The 14833-nt window shown below is 43.8% G+C and overlaps 1 long non-coding RNA gene across 1 annotated transcript; it reads right to left on the minus strand.

The window, feature by feature from the left end:
* Positions 1–1931: 1931 nt before the first annotated feature.
* On the minus strand, positions 1932–6893 carry LOC140321647 (uncharacterized). Its single transcript, XR_011918992.1, has 2 exons — positions 6643–6893; positions 1932–4335 (listed from the first exon to the last, which is right to left on the minus strand). It is a non-coding gene; the product is annotated as an uncharacterized lncRNA (long non-coding RNA).
* Positions 6894–14833: the final 7940 nt, after the last annotated feature.

Here is a 14833-nt window from a genome sequence, read left to right on the forward strand (position 1 = left end):
AACAGTCCAGACAGAGGTCACAACCTCCAAAAACCGGATCACGTACTCAGAAAAATCACAAAACAAATGCACCGTTACACAGCAGCAAAGCAGAGCTAACCGGTCATTCACACACAGTGAACAGCTAATATTTTCCAATCATTGCTTTCATATTTCAGTTCAAAGGAGACTTGAGGAGAAATGGAAGAAGTTGTATTGGGTTTTTTTTTGTTTTTGGTTTGTTGTTTTTATTTTTAAGCAAAAAATATACATTAAATGGGCAAAGCATTACATAATAAGACCACCAGATCATTTCACGACTCTTTTTTGGTACTGTTCGATTTTCTTCCTCTTTACAAGTGGGTGTTAATGCAGTATGTGTGTATATATACTCGCGTATATACATGTATACTGTATGTACTATGTCTTTATATATACATTTATGTATTCTGTATGTGTGGGTTGACATGTATATATTTGTATTTAACAGAAAATTACGATTGGTTATAAAGAATTTTCAATCGCTGGTGATCTACTGGTAAACGTACGCTATCCTGCGTGTGAACGACGCGGGACGTCAGGGACTGTTGGCCTGCCTTTACCATCGTCCATGATTTGTCATTCAGGGTGTTGTGAGGGATGTGTGATCGCAGTTGTAACAAAATAATAAGACAACCTTCTCAAAGCACCTTAATTCGGCACCCAACGTGCCGTTGTACCTATGCTGAGCACCTTATACACGTGGGAGTGCCGGAGTGTCACACTCGTCTTTTGTAAAATTCGCTCCCCCGTCTGATTTGTGCTTTTTTCAGCTTTTGCGTTCATTCCAGTGTTTTCACTTTGATTTTTTACAACATATATATTTTTTATCTTATTCTTAAAAAAACAAAAAAAAAAACACACCAGCCATGTTTTCGGGGCTACATCAGTATTGAAAAGACAAAGGCTTAAGTGACGTCTTTATTACAAACCGAGCCAATTTCCCGATGTCGGGACTTCTGGTGACTTTGCACTTGGAATACACAAGCACTTAAAAACCATCAGACGGACATTTTTGTCTTCTACCCCCAAATTGGAAAAAAAAAAAACAGCTGTTGCCAAAACCAAAATTTTTTGAATTGCTGTCCCCCACAAGTTCTGAAAATGACCCCTCGCCACGTCATAACTTTTCCTATTGGCCCCAGACGAACGTCCCAACGTATTTTATTTGTTTTCTCCCAGGGCAGGCCAACAGTTCCTGACGCAAGTTGGTGAAATGCTAATTGTCAATTCTTGTAATTGTTTTCAGTTTCTTTCGGTAAACATTTGTCAACGACAGAAAAAAAAAATAGATGAACAGAAAAGAATATAGACATATAATGATAAAAACAAAAAAAATGCATACGCCTTTTTTATTTTTGTTTTTTTAATCAAGTGCTTTAAAATATAGAATTACTACTCACAACCTGACAGCTTTTTTTCAACAGTAAGGCAGCACCCTTAAGGCCATCTATAACTAGCCTCTTCTCTTTCTCACCTATATTTACCTGTGATTTGTATTGTTATTTAAACAGGACAAAAAAAATAAAAAAAAACACAACAAAAAAAAGAACATAATTGTAGCGCTTCAATATTCTATTATATTACTCTTGTGACATTTTTTGAATACTGTGAAAGTTTATCTCTTGCATATACTTTATACAGAAGTATTACGCCTTAAATACGAAAAAAAAAAAACTTTTACAAGTTTTCTGTTCTGTGTGGAAGAGTTATTGATGTTGCTAAAGGATGATGTTTTTTTGTTTATTTTTTTTTTAAATGTTACCAGCACTTTTTTGTAAGTTTCACTTTCTGAGGTATTGTAAATTCACACTGTTTGTGAAGTTTGAATATGAAGGAATAATAAAAAAAATGAAAACATTCTTTTTCTTTTTGTGTTTGCTTGGTTTTAATTCTTACTTTTTTGTAGTCAATTATTTCTTTTTTTTAACAGTTTAGGTTGATCTAAGAAATGTACTGCATTTGAAGGTAATAATTTGTGGAAAGTTAGTGAATTTGTAGCAAAAAAAATACAGTATTGTCTTTTTATTCTTTTTTTTATAATGTAAAACATTTTTAAAATTGTTTAACTGTTAAATTTTGTAAAATGTATCCCCACTAATCCCCTTCCCCCTAATGCTATCACCCATGTGGCCTGATATTCCTATAGCAAAGGGACATTGAACATTCAGCCTCTGTCATGGCCCACAGGCCCTCCAGCATGAAAGGATTCACTAAAAGCGGCATAACACCCCCAACCTTGGTGTCTGATTGCTATCAGGCCCGAACACCATAGGCTTGTACTTAACCCCCGTTTCCTAAAAGGGTCCTTTGGATCTCCTACCTGTTCACCAAAAAATAAAACTTGAAAAAAAAAATCCACTAAAGTGAGTGTTGCTAAAATGAATCTTCAACATGCATTACCCCCTGAGACATGGAATGGTCACCTCTTCATGTCACCAATCATCAATAAAAAAAACAAAAGGCTAAAGATCCTGCAGAATTTAACTTTCATGGGAGTCAGGGCCGGATTTCTGAATAGGCCAGCCTAGCTGTGGTATGGACCCTAGAGGGCGCACTCGAACCTTTCATTATTTCACTATTTTGGGGAGTACGGGGTGCTCAATCTCTGTATCAGCCAGCACAGTATAGGTGGAAGATCTGTGACATCGGGAGCCTTCTGCTTGGATGTCATCTGATGATCTCTGGGCCTCACTATCTGGGCCTGTATTATTAAGCCTCTCCAAGCCTGGAGAATCGGATACACTTTCATCAGTGAACCTAGGTGATCCAACAAACCTGGAATGGATCTGGTCCAGAAATGAAAACATTTGCTAACAAATAGCAAATGCCTTTAAAGAAATCCATTCCGGGTTTTTTGTATCACCCAGGTTCACTTAAGAAAAGGTATCCTCCCCAGCCTTAAAGAGCTTTAATAAATCGGGGCATCAATTTTTATGTCTTTCTTTCTCTGTTTACCTTATCTCTTTACATTTATGTAAAAAAAAAATTATTTTTTTTCTGTTTCTTTCACTCTTTTTTTCTCTTTACATTTCTCATTCCCTCTCTCCCTCTCTTTACTTCACTGATTCTTTTTCTCTCTTTTTTCCTCATTTTTTTATTATGTCTCCCCTATTACTCTCTCTCTTTCTTTCACTCTCTTTCTCTCGCTTTCCCTCTTTCTTTACCCCCCCCCCACCCCCCAAATATAAACATTCACTGGCACCACAACTCAGGTTCTTAAACACGAACTAAACTCACAAGTCCCCCAAAACAAAAAAATACACCTTCAATCCCACAGGGCAGTCTATCGGTCCGGGGTTCTTATCCATCGTCCTGCCATCCGTCTTCAGGCCAGCTCTCCAGGTGCCGCCATCTTCTCCTCTTGTTCCTATGTCACCCGACCCAGGTGCGAGATTGTGTGTTTTATGTAAAGTGAAAATTCTGAGTTTAGGTACGCTTTAAACCATCCTCTGCACATTTGACAGAGGGTGGCTGTCTGTGGTACTGAACTGCTCACTGCTGCCCCTATTGGTTCTCCATGGAGCTGCTGCTTGGAGAAGCTACATGTAGCTACATATAGGGTCTCTCCCAAAGCAGAGCTTACCTGGCATTAGGAAGCGATAACGGCACCACGTCACTGTCGCTCTGAACAAAGCCTTAGGAGTGTTGTTTCCATGCAATTAGCAGAGAGGGGCGACAAAAGATAGCCAGCCTAGGGGATTAAGAAATAGAAATCCAGCTCTGCTGAAAGTAATGGATTCTTTATCCCTAGCTCTGTGGTTCTACAAGCTGCCTTGTTCTTACAGAATGTAACATTGGCAAGGTGGCTGGGAAACATCTACACGTAGCTAGGGACCAGAGAATCTCCACTCCCAGAAATGTCAGATTCTCCAGGATCTCTTGCAGGTGATTTCAGGTTTCAGTCAGAAATTGCTAATTCCAGTCGATCAGCATGACAGTCAAAGAACTGATATTGGAGAAAGATGGCAGCCTACATATTTCTCTTGCCAGGTTTCCTTTAACCGGCATCCAAACACAGCTCTACCCTGACACTTATCGAAGTTTGCCAGTTGTCACCATCCTACTAACAAACTGTTCTAATAAAAATGTATTTTTGTATTTCTTATAGCGAAAGATTCTCCGCCTCCTTCATCACATCTTGTTTTATTAAGTGTAAATGCTGCCATAGGGAATGACATTGAAATATTCTTGGCTCTGGCTGTCGTTGTCTCCATTCCGAGCAGCAGATACAGTTGGCACTGAACTCCGTGTTCCCATATTGGTGGGGGTTACAGGTGAGTTATTTGGTTTTCCAGCACTGAGATCGCATCGTCTCTACAATAATAATAAAAGCAGTGGTAAGTGTTCACTTCTCTGTTATGGGTAATATACATCAAGATGGACAAGAGTGCATTTCTAGAATATTGCTATTGGGATTTTCAATCGGAGTCGGAATGGTTGGAAGTTTTGTTGGGTTTTCTATTTCTGCCCATGTTGCAGAGATTTCCTTTCCTTCCCTGTGCATCATCATCACAAGGAGCTCACCAATGGGAAAGACATTCCATCCTACCCCACTATACAAAAACTAATACAATACTTTGGGATTTAGCTGAGCTTTGTAACAAGAACGAAACTGTGAAATACCAAAAATTAAGGAAAAAGAGTTTGCTATTTCCATGGACTGAATATTCCCGTACACCTAAATAAATTGCAGATATTGTTTGCTAAGCTCCTCTTAGAAATGATTGGCTGCACATTCACGTCTCTGCAATCCTAACTTATTATTATACACTAAGAGGGAATGGAGGGGTTGAAACTTTCTCTTTGCATTTAGCATTCTGATGTTGCTTCCTGTGAATTTTCACTGCATAGCCCAGAGTTATCCATCCAGACCAGCTGCTTTCCATATAGTTGCAATAGTGGTCTCTGCACTCTGCTGCACCTCTACCCTAGGGTCTGATTTATTAAAGCTCTCCAAGGCTGGAAAGGATACACTTTCATTAGTGAAGCTGGGTGATCCAGCAAACCTGGAATAGATTTGGTCATTTTGCCAGCAAATGACTTTGAAGAAATCTATTCCAGGTTTGCTGGATCCTTTCCAGCCTTGGAGAGCTTTAATAATCCAGACTCCTAGTGTCAGAACTATGTTATATTACAGCTGCCTTCTTACCCCTTCCACCCAATACTTCCCTCACTGTTTGCGCTGCATCTTACCCTCCTCTTAATATCTGTGGCTGCTGATTTATTTCTTATGTTCCAATGTCATAATCCGCTCCCCATTCCCCACAATGCACTGAATAATGGCCCAGTGGGGACAAACTTCCAAGATGCCATCTGAGATTTATCATCATGCATAATCTAAACTCTAATCCTTTAAATTTATCCTCGCTATATTTTATTATTGTGTCTTGCCTGTTGCACATAGCTGGACCCTGGCTGTACACATCAGCAGAAAGCTATGACCAACCAAAGGAGTGGAAATGATGGATCATACAGGACCCTCGCCCTAATCCAGTCAGCTACCTCTGTGCATCCTTTCTTCATTGCAATCCCTTCTCCCCATTGGATCCTTTCTGCATGAAGAATGTTCAGCTGCTGGCAGAGCTTTAACATATTCACTATGCTAAGTGAATTATCATTTGCAGATTGACTATTCACTTTGTGAACAGCCTAAGCTGATTTAGTAAGTCAACCATAACCCCTCTGAAAAAGTCTTCCCCTGACCCACCGATACCTTTCCAGCACTCCTAGACGTTCCATGCCACCAACAGAACCAGACATGAAACCTGACAGTGCCCATGTCTAACAGACAGTCCCCAAGCATGAGCACTATGACTGTCACCTCTCCCACTGTCGCAGCCTTGTGAATTCAGAGCCAGGCCAACAGTGTCTTTTCATGCTGTGTTGTCCCTAAATTCTGTATATTCCTGATACAACTAAATGCAATCTAGGTCTTTTTCATCCTGCACTCCATTCTGGACTGCTTGTGCCTGGTAATGTTTAGGAGGCACCAATAGTCTAAACTCATATATTTTATTTATCTTGTCAATATTTAATCCTTTGCAGCCTAATAGTTGGATCAATACTATGAGCTGAAATTAAAAATGGAGCAACCTTCTATAGAGTGATAGTGATAGATGTTCTCCTCCCTGATGTAATGTTTTAGATTGCCACCTACCAGGATGCTTCTCCGGGGGAAAGTCCATGCTGGTGCAAGTCATTTAGGGCCAAGGACTTGACAGGCCCAAAAAAATGTCTGCTGAATTCCCATAAAGGGGTCTGTGACTGCTCTTACATTGGCCCTAAGTAAGGAAAAGGAATGTTGCTGCCTTCAAAGAGCCAAAGACCTTCAGCAACCAGATAAAGCAAACATGAGCTACAGAAGGGGAAAATTAGGATGCAAATACCGCCATTGGTTTTGGAGTTTGATCTTCCCTAGGAGTTATCAGCAACAAACCATAAAGTGACAAATGCCCAACATGCCAAGGAGGCCAACAGGAGAGTGGGCATAGCCAGGAGCTACAGGAAAGTAGTTAGACTGGGCATTCAGAGTTTATTGCTGGGTCACCTGGGGAGTTATCCCTGCACCCCTCTGGAGGTAGTAAAGCCCCATGTAAAATGTGATTTTTGATATACTCTCACCTTGTAGTAGAAAATCGCTAGACCTACAGCAATCAGAAGAAGAATCCCGCAGATTAGGAAAATCATGACATAATTGCCATGGCTCCATTCATCACGTTTGGCTGGTAAAAAAAAAATGCATCTCCGTTATCAACCTAACAAAGTGCGGAAACATCAGGAATTTTCACTCTGGCATGTCAAGCAACAGTCCTATCCTCTGGGGGTCTTATTTCTCACTGGCCCAACATCTTTGCCCCTCACCCCACTACATAAGTTTACCATTTACATAAAATGCGGCCATGTGAACGTCATTGCAGAGATTCCAGTTTACTTGGGTGACTTTGGTGTTTGGTACCAGGAGCTGACACTTCAAAGTGACTTTATCACCTGCGGTAGCAGTGAGGTTGTGAGTTTTCACTGACGCTCCGGATGAAGATCCTATAGAGAAGAACAAACAGGAATCCCAAAGGTAATGGAATCATATCACAATTATTATTGCCAGCTGAGTACTGAATCTAGAATAGAACAAGACAACCAATCAGAAGGCGAGATAGTACAAAAATGTATAAAAGAATTGGAGATCATGTCATTGTAACACCTTAATGTCATAATGTCTTGGCCAGACCACTGCCTAGGCAGGAACATCTCAATACATCCCAATACACAGACGGGAAATCTGTGTGCATTGTGGTGCGATTCATTGCCAAAAATAATGCCGGTGTATTGAGATACCTTGGCAATCCAAGCCAGACTAAAAGGCAGCATCAGTATCAGTACAATATGTATAAGGAGCACAAAATAACATAGAAAAAGGTGTCAATGGGTGCTAAACCACTTCATCCCCTCCATCTATACCACTTCATCCCCTCCATCTATACCACTTCATCCCCTCCATCTGTACCACTTCATCTCCATCTATACTCTCCTTATGCACCAAAGAAATTTTTACATTCCTCTATGATGCCTATTGATTCAGCAATAACAATGTCAGCACTTACATCATCAAAATGAATGTATATAGTAAAAAAAAGAACTAAACAAAATATGAAAAATCATTTCAACTGATATGTATCATTCTATTGTGTGATACTTTCCCCCACCTCTTAGATTGTAAGCTCTTCGGGACAGGGTCCCTCTCCTCCTCCTGTGTCACTGTCTGTATTAGTCTGTCATTTATAACCACTATTAAATTGTACAGCACTGCATATTATGTTAGCGCTATATAAATCCTGTTTATTAATAATAATAATAATGTAATGATCTGAAGATTTGGCTTTTATCTGCACAGAAGAGAAATACAATTATTAGATTGTTACTTTGTATTGTCTGCAATCATCTCTGCAGTCTAATGAATTCCCTGGCAGCTAAGCGTTTTTTTTTTTTTTAGGGTTATCCTTATCTTTTAAGGTTATAATTACAATTACCGAGGGGTGGGGGTAAATAATTTGGGGGGGGGGGGGGGCAGCCTAATCCTGGAATAAATCGTATGCAATGATTAGTGTGATTTCTGGAATTCACAAACGCAAAGGGCTCTATTTATAAAACAAGGAATCTGACATTCCCTCCAACATTGCCTGCCATTGAAAGACCTGGAACTGGAAGATTCCCAGTAGGAAAGTACCGTATTTCCCTTAAGGCTTTCTCATGAATATCAGAATGAACCTGCAATGGTAACATTATGAATGTATTCATTGTTTATAGGTGGCTGGGTGAATGCTGCAGATTTATATATCGCTGTATGCACACCTGTGTATGTACACCTGTATAGCAGCAGCAGAATAAGGTAGGTGGTGGATAGTAGTACAAAGCCAATGGATTCATCTTCTGCCTATGGAGTGTGAACACTTTGGGCTTTACATTCACTTAAAATGGTTAATGAGATATCGTGTAGTCACCCGACCACAAACCACAATTAGAATCCCCTGCAAACTTCACCTTCAGACGGTGATTTCCGGCCGCACAGTCTGGCCTCGCTCATGGTAACTCAGAGCCATAATAAAAACAGGAACATGGAAATATAAAGTACAGAGATCTCTGCAATACATGCCCCGTGTTTACACCTTCCAGGCCCTGAAAATACAGAAATGACTCTTCCTGCTGGGGGCCTACCACACGCACAATTCTGTGCATGGAAAACACAATAAATTCTGCTTGTCGTTTACTAAAATCTGCATAGAGAAAATTTGTTCTGTAGTCCAAGACAAGAACGGACGGGGGGGGGGGAGATTGTAGTCACGTGGGGTGGAGCAAATATAAGAAACTCCTCTACGCCAGATAGATACACTCACTGGCCACAATATTAGGTACACCGCGTTAGTATCAGGTTAGACCCCTTTTGCTATCATTCTTCCTGGCACAGATCCAACACGGTGCAGGAAACATTCCTCAGGGATTTCCTCCATATTGATATGATAACATTACACAATTGCTGCAGATTTGTTGTCTGCTTATCCATGATGAATGTCTCATTCACCACATCCCTATTGGATGGAGAACTGGTGAATGTGGAGGCCATTGGAGTCCGGTGACCCCATTGTCAGGAAACCGATCTGAGATGATTTGAGCTCTGTGACACGGCGCGTTATCCTGCAGGAAGTATCAGAAGATGGGGACACTGCGGCCATAATGGGATGGACATGGCCAGCAACAATACTAAGGGAGGCTCTGGTGTATAAATGACGCTCATTAGGTATTAAGGGGCCCAATAGGTATTAAGAGCCCCCCCCCCCACACCATTACACCCCCACCAGCCTGTGATTTCCGGCCGCACAGTCTGGCCTCGCTCATGGTAACTCAGAGCCATAATAAAAACAGGAACATGGAAATATAAAGTACAGAGATCTCTGCAATACATGCCCCGTGTTTACACCTTCCAGGCCCTGAAAATACAGAAATGACTCTTCCTGCTGGGGGCCGACCACACGCACAATTCTGTGCATGGAAAACACAATAAATTCTGCTTGTCGTTTACTAAAATCTGCATAGAGAAAATCTGTTCTGTAGTCCAAGACAAGAAAGGACGGGGGGGGAGATTGTAGTCATGTGGGGTGGAGCGAATATAAGAAACTCCTCTACGCCAGATAGATACACTCACTGGCCACATTATTAGGTACACCGCGCTAGTATCGGGTTAGACCCCATTTGCCATCATTCTTCCTGGCACAGATCCAACACGGTGCAGGAAACATTCCTCAGGGATTTCCTCCATATTGATGTGATAACATTACACAATTGCTGCGGATTTGTTGTCTGCTCATCCATAATGAATGTCTCATTCACCACATCCCTATTGGATGGAGAACTGGTGAATGTGGAGGCCATTAGAGTCCGGTGACTCCATTGTCAGGAAACCAATCTGAGATGATCTGAGCTCTGTGACACGGCGCGTTATCCTGCAGGAAGTATCAGAAGATGGGGACACTGCGGCCATAAAGGGATGGACATGGTCAGCAACAATACTAAGGGAGGCTGTGGTGTATAAATGACGCTCATTAGGTATTAAGGGGCCCAATAGGTATTAAGAGGCCCCCCCCCCCACACCATTACACCCCCACCAGCCTGAACCAGGGACACCGGGTCCCGAGCTTTCATGTTCAAATTCTGACCCTATAATATGAATGTTGCAGCAGAAATTATTCTTGTCCAAACTCTTGTCCAATTTTGGTGATCCATGTGATCCATGTGAATTGTACCTTCAGGTGCCAGCTGACAGGAGTGGCCCCAGGTGTGCTGTAGCCCATCTGCTCCAAGGTTTGATGCGTTGTGCACTCAGCAGACCTCGGGGGTAACGAGGGGTTATCGGGGATTTTGTTGCCTTTCTATCAGATGGAACCTGCGCATTCTCCTTAACAAGACATTTGCACCGCCACTCACTGGGTATTTTCCCCTTTTTTCAGGTTTTTTCCCTGTAAACCCCCGAGATGATTGTGGGTGAAAATCCCAACAGATCAGAAGTCTGTGAAATGCTCAGACCAGCCCGGCACCAACAACCATTCCACATTCAAAGTCTCATCAATCACTTTGCATCTCCATTCTGATTTAGCTTCAGCAGTTGCTATTGGTAATGTCCGCACCCTTAAAGCATTGCTGCCGCCTGATTGGCTGATCAGATATTTGGGTTACCAAGCAGTTGCACAGGTGTACCTAATAAAGTGTCCTGTGTATATTTATATGTTGTAGCAGCATTTCTACATTAAATATCGGACACAATATACAGCAACTTCACATTTCATTATAAAACGTTCACCTTTTATCATTTACGGTAAGTCTGACCCTAGACTTTAGTCATCAGCCTCACCTTGCTGCAGGCAGCATTTCCTTAGTCTCCTCTCCTCCAGTGAATCACAAGGTGAGAGGAGATACACCGACACATACCAGGAAACAATCTGATGACAGGTCCTCTTTATAAAAATAATCTATATTAAATAAAATTTGCTCACCTGTTATCCAGCCACAAAGCACGAGGAGGGTGAGGAATGTCCTGGGGGGTCTCATGGTGAATTTGGGGTCTAGGGTGAATCCCATGAAGACGCCTCTGCTGATATGACACCCATAGGGTGATCTGGGGAGGTGAGGATGGCGATGAGCTCAGCGGCCGTCCGACTGTCAGCATAAAGGAAACCGCAGAACAGAGAGGGGGCGAGAGAAGAGCGAGGCCTTAAAGGGCCAGCACACAGAAATCTCTTCTCTGAGCCAGATGTATGAATAATGATGGGAATGATTCCTCACTGGGAATTCACCCTACACAGCGCTGCCATCCCAAGGGGCAAAAACTGAAGAAATTTAACTTTTTAATGATGAATAACAACAACCCCGCCGAAATGTGTGAATGTAAAAATGTGCAGAGTACAAGAAGCCAAAACATTAGAAAAACACCCGGCCTATAGGTGGCCCCCTGGGGCCCAGGACAACCCTGGCTTAAAGGTTTCAAAAGTTTTTGGAGAAGACCAGGAGGAGTGGGGAGGGCATCTGAGATTTCCTAAATACCCCAAAAGTAAAATCTCCCCACCATTATTCTTCACTTTGCTGTTTCGGGGTCCCCCCACACCTTTGTGTGTCCCCGCTTCTTATTCTGCATAATATAAAGGTGCACAGACCCGCGCAGGGATGGTAGGAGCCAGGGGTAGAACCGACTCACCCCACCCCAATAGCCAACAGTGGGCCCCATGTGCTAAACTGACTTGGGGCTACTGTGTGGCCCCTGTTGGCTGGGGAGGGTCCAGGGACCTTGTGCAGTTTGCCCACTTTGCTCCCCTATGTCCACCTCTGGTGGGAGTCCCCTTTAATAAGCACAGCAGGTATGTGGACCTGTGTGGAGAGGAGAGGAGCAACAATCGCCCTTTTTTCTTCCAAATATAAAAATATCAATAATATGGGGGCAGAACTTCAGGAGATGGGGTGAGCCCAGCATGTACCTCTGATGATTGGTGGGGGTCTGCACATAGGGCCCCTCAGCCACTGCCTGAAAACATTAAAATAAAAGTCCAGGGACAATGACCGGCTGTTGATCAAAGTATTGGAGTGCTAAAGCTAGAATATCCAATACCACCCCCTGCTATAAAAGACATTTTCCTTCTTTATTGTAATTTTATTTATGAAATAATTAATGTTTCTAAATGTATTTGATTTCACTTGGATCACGTCCCCACAGGTCATGTGACAATACCATAAATGGAGAGGCTTGCAAGTAACTGAATAAGTCAGCAGCCAGTTGTTGAGAACTCATCCCAGCGATCATGTGACTCCGATTTCTAGAACCGCAGCAATGCTTTATGATTGCACTGCATCCATAGGGGGCAGCCGGATGCTGGACTACAGGAACTCCGCCATTACATAGGGGTATGTAACAATGGGAACAATGGAAATAATGGAGTACAGGAAGTTATCAGCTCACTGGGTTTGTGGCAGGATCAGCTGAGAGCTTTCCAGCAAACCAACGACATTCAATGTTGGGGTCACACACCCCGAAGCCCCATGGGTGGGGGGCCACTTTATTTCAGTGGGAATGACAGTAAAGAGATTACCAGGAATAAAATGCAGCCCAATGGCCTCCTGTAAAGAGCACCTGTCACTCACTTCCTGCGCGGTGTCCCAGGCTGCTGACAATGGCAGAGCGATGGCCCCGCGTGAGACGCAGACAGTTTAATGGCCGAGGTTGATGTCGCTGGCAGACGTCTGTAATGGCTCCGGCAGATTCCATTAGACGCTCAGCGAGGAATAATGCGGCAATGTCATCGCAAATTCCCAGCCTGAATCTGATGAGAAGACGATGGGATTCATTATACCAACCGCACTGCCTCATTATCACTACCCTGATTATAGCGCCATCCTCCTGCCAGAGGGAATCACCGCGCTGGGTACGGGGGGGCGGGAGTGAGGAGCATGGGGGGGGGATCTCTCTTGACTTTCTATTGCTGGAAGATTTACCCTCACTTCCTGTTAAGGTGACAACTGTGGTCACCGGGGCACATTGGAGCCCATTTATAAAGAATGGGGGCCCCTCTGCCCCTCTGTTTTCAGGCAGTGCATTATGGGAGCTGAGCCCAGACCAGGGTCGCACACATGGGCTACAAATCAAAGCGGTGTCACCCCTGGCCCCAGGCGTGGATCCCGATGGTCAGTTCAGCACCCCGGACAGCTCCACCTCATCCCAATGCGGTTGATGTCGCTGGCAGACGTCTGTAATGGCTCCGGCAGATTCCATTAGACGCTCAGCGAGGAATAATGCGGCAATGTCATCGCAAATTCCCAGCATGAATCTGATGAGAAGACGATGGGATTCATTATACCAACCGCACTGCCTCATTATCACTACCCTGATTATAGCGCCATCCTCCTGCCAGAGGGAATCACCGCGCTGGGTACGGGGGGGCGGGAGTGAGGAGCATGGGGGGGGGATCTCTCTTGACTTTCTATTGCTGGAAGATTTACCCTCACTTCCTGTTAAGGTGACAACTGTGGTCACCGGGGCACATTGGAGCCCATTTATAAAGAATGGGGGCCCCTCTGCCCCTCTGTTTTCAGGCAGTGCATTATGGGAGCTGAGCCCAGACCAGGGTCGCACACATGGGCTACAAATCAAAGCGGTGTCACCCCTGGCCCCAGGCGTGGATCCCGATGGTCAGTTCAGCACCCCGGACAGCTCCACCTCATCCCAATGCAGGAGCCATGGAAGTCCCGGCCTGAGCCCCCCCATCCGAATAGGAAACTGTTCTCTATTGGGAGGGTTAAACCCCACCCAACCAGGGTAATATTTGCCGTTGGGCTACCCACTCACTCAACAAGAACTCTCCAAAAATTCGGGCTCTCTGAGGTTTTGCTATGGGGCCCCATTGTACATAGTTATCTGTAAGAAATATAATGAAGCTATAATACTGGTGATCCTGCCATGAATGTTCAGGTTTAGGCACTTCCTGTTATAGAGTGACAACCCTCTGTTTCTGACTCCCAGTTGGGCTCCTCAGTTGTCACCCAGTCTCATGCTTTGACAACAGTCAGCCATGTTCATTCACATTGCACAGTTATGGTGCACTGTTGTCACGGTCAGGAAACCGGCCCTGAGAAATGCCCAGCAGCCATTACTGGAGTCCATGTAGGCAGGAAATGGTTGCAAAGAGGCTGCGGGAGATCATCAGAACTAAGGGTAAGCAAAGAAACATTTGCAATTGTGTATTCAGAGCTGACTACAGCTGGACGGGAAGTTATGGCTCTGACCAATGAAAAGCCAACAGTCCGCAGAAGCTCCACCCACATTGCCCTTTAGCATCGCCCCTGCGGTTCCCAGAAGCTCTTCAGTGACTTTTAAAGCAGGCCCCCTCCCCCCACACTAAGTTTGGCATCGAATCCAATCCCGGGAATCGTTACAATATTGGTGAGAGGCGCGGCTTTGTAATTTCCGCTTTGGGATGTGAATGTCCCTGGGGTGGCGCAGTCACTTGAGCGTGGAATCGTCTGCCAGGAATGAGCCCTTGCCGCCAGTAAACGTATTGCGCTCGCTGCAGGGCTGCCGCATTAATAAAGCTGCGATGGCATAGCCGCAATTACTGCCAACGCACAACGCGCAATGTGTTCTTATCTAATTTGGGGAGAAACAAAGAATATAAAACAGAAAAATATCAACCGTGGCGAGGAGTGAAAAGAAGGGAAAATACAGCGACAACAAAAACTTAGCCGATTAACCTGTTCATGGCTGGGAGAGGATTGCAACCCTGCG

Source organism: Pyxicephalus adspersus, chromosome 1 (assembly GCF_032062135.1).
Source record: "Pyxicephalus adspersus chromosome 1, UCB_Pads_2.0, whole genome shotgun sequence".
Lineage (NCBI taxonomy): Eukaryota > Metazoa > Chordata > Amphibia > Anura > Pyxicephalidae > Pyxicephalus > Pyxicephalus adspersus.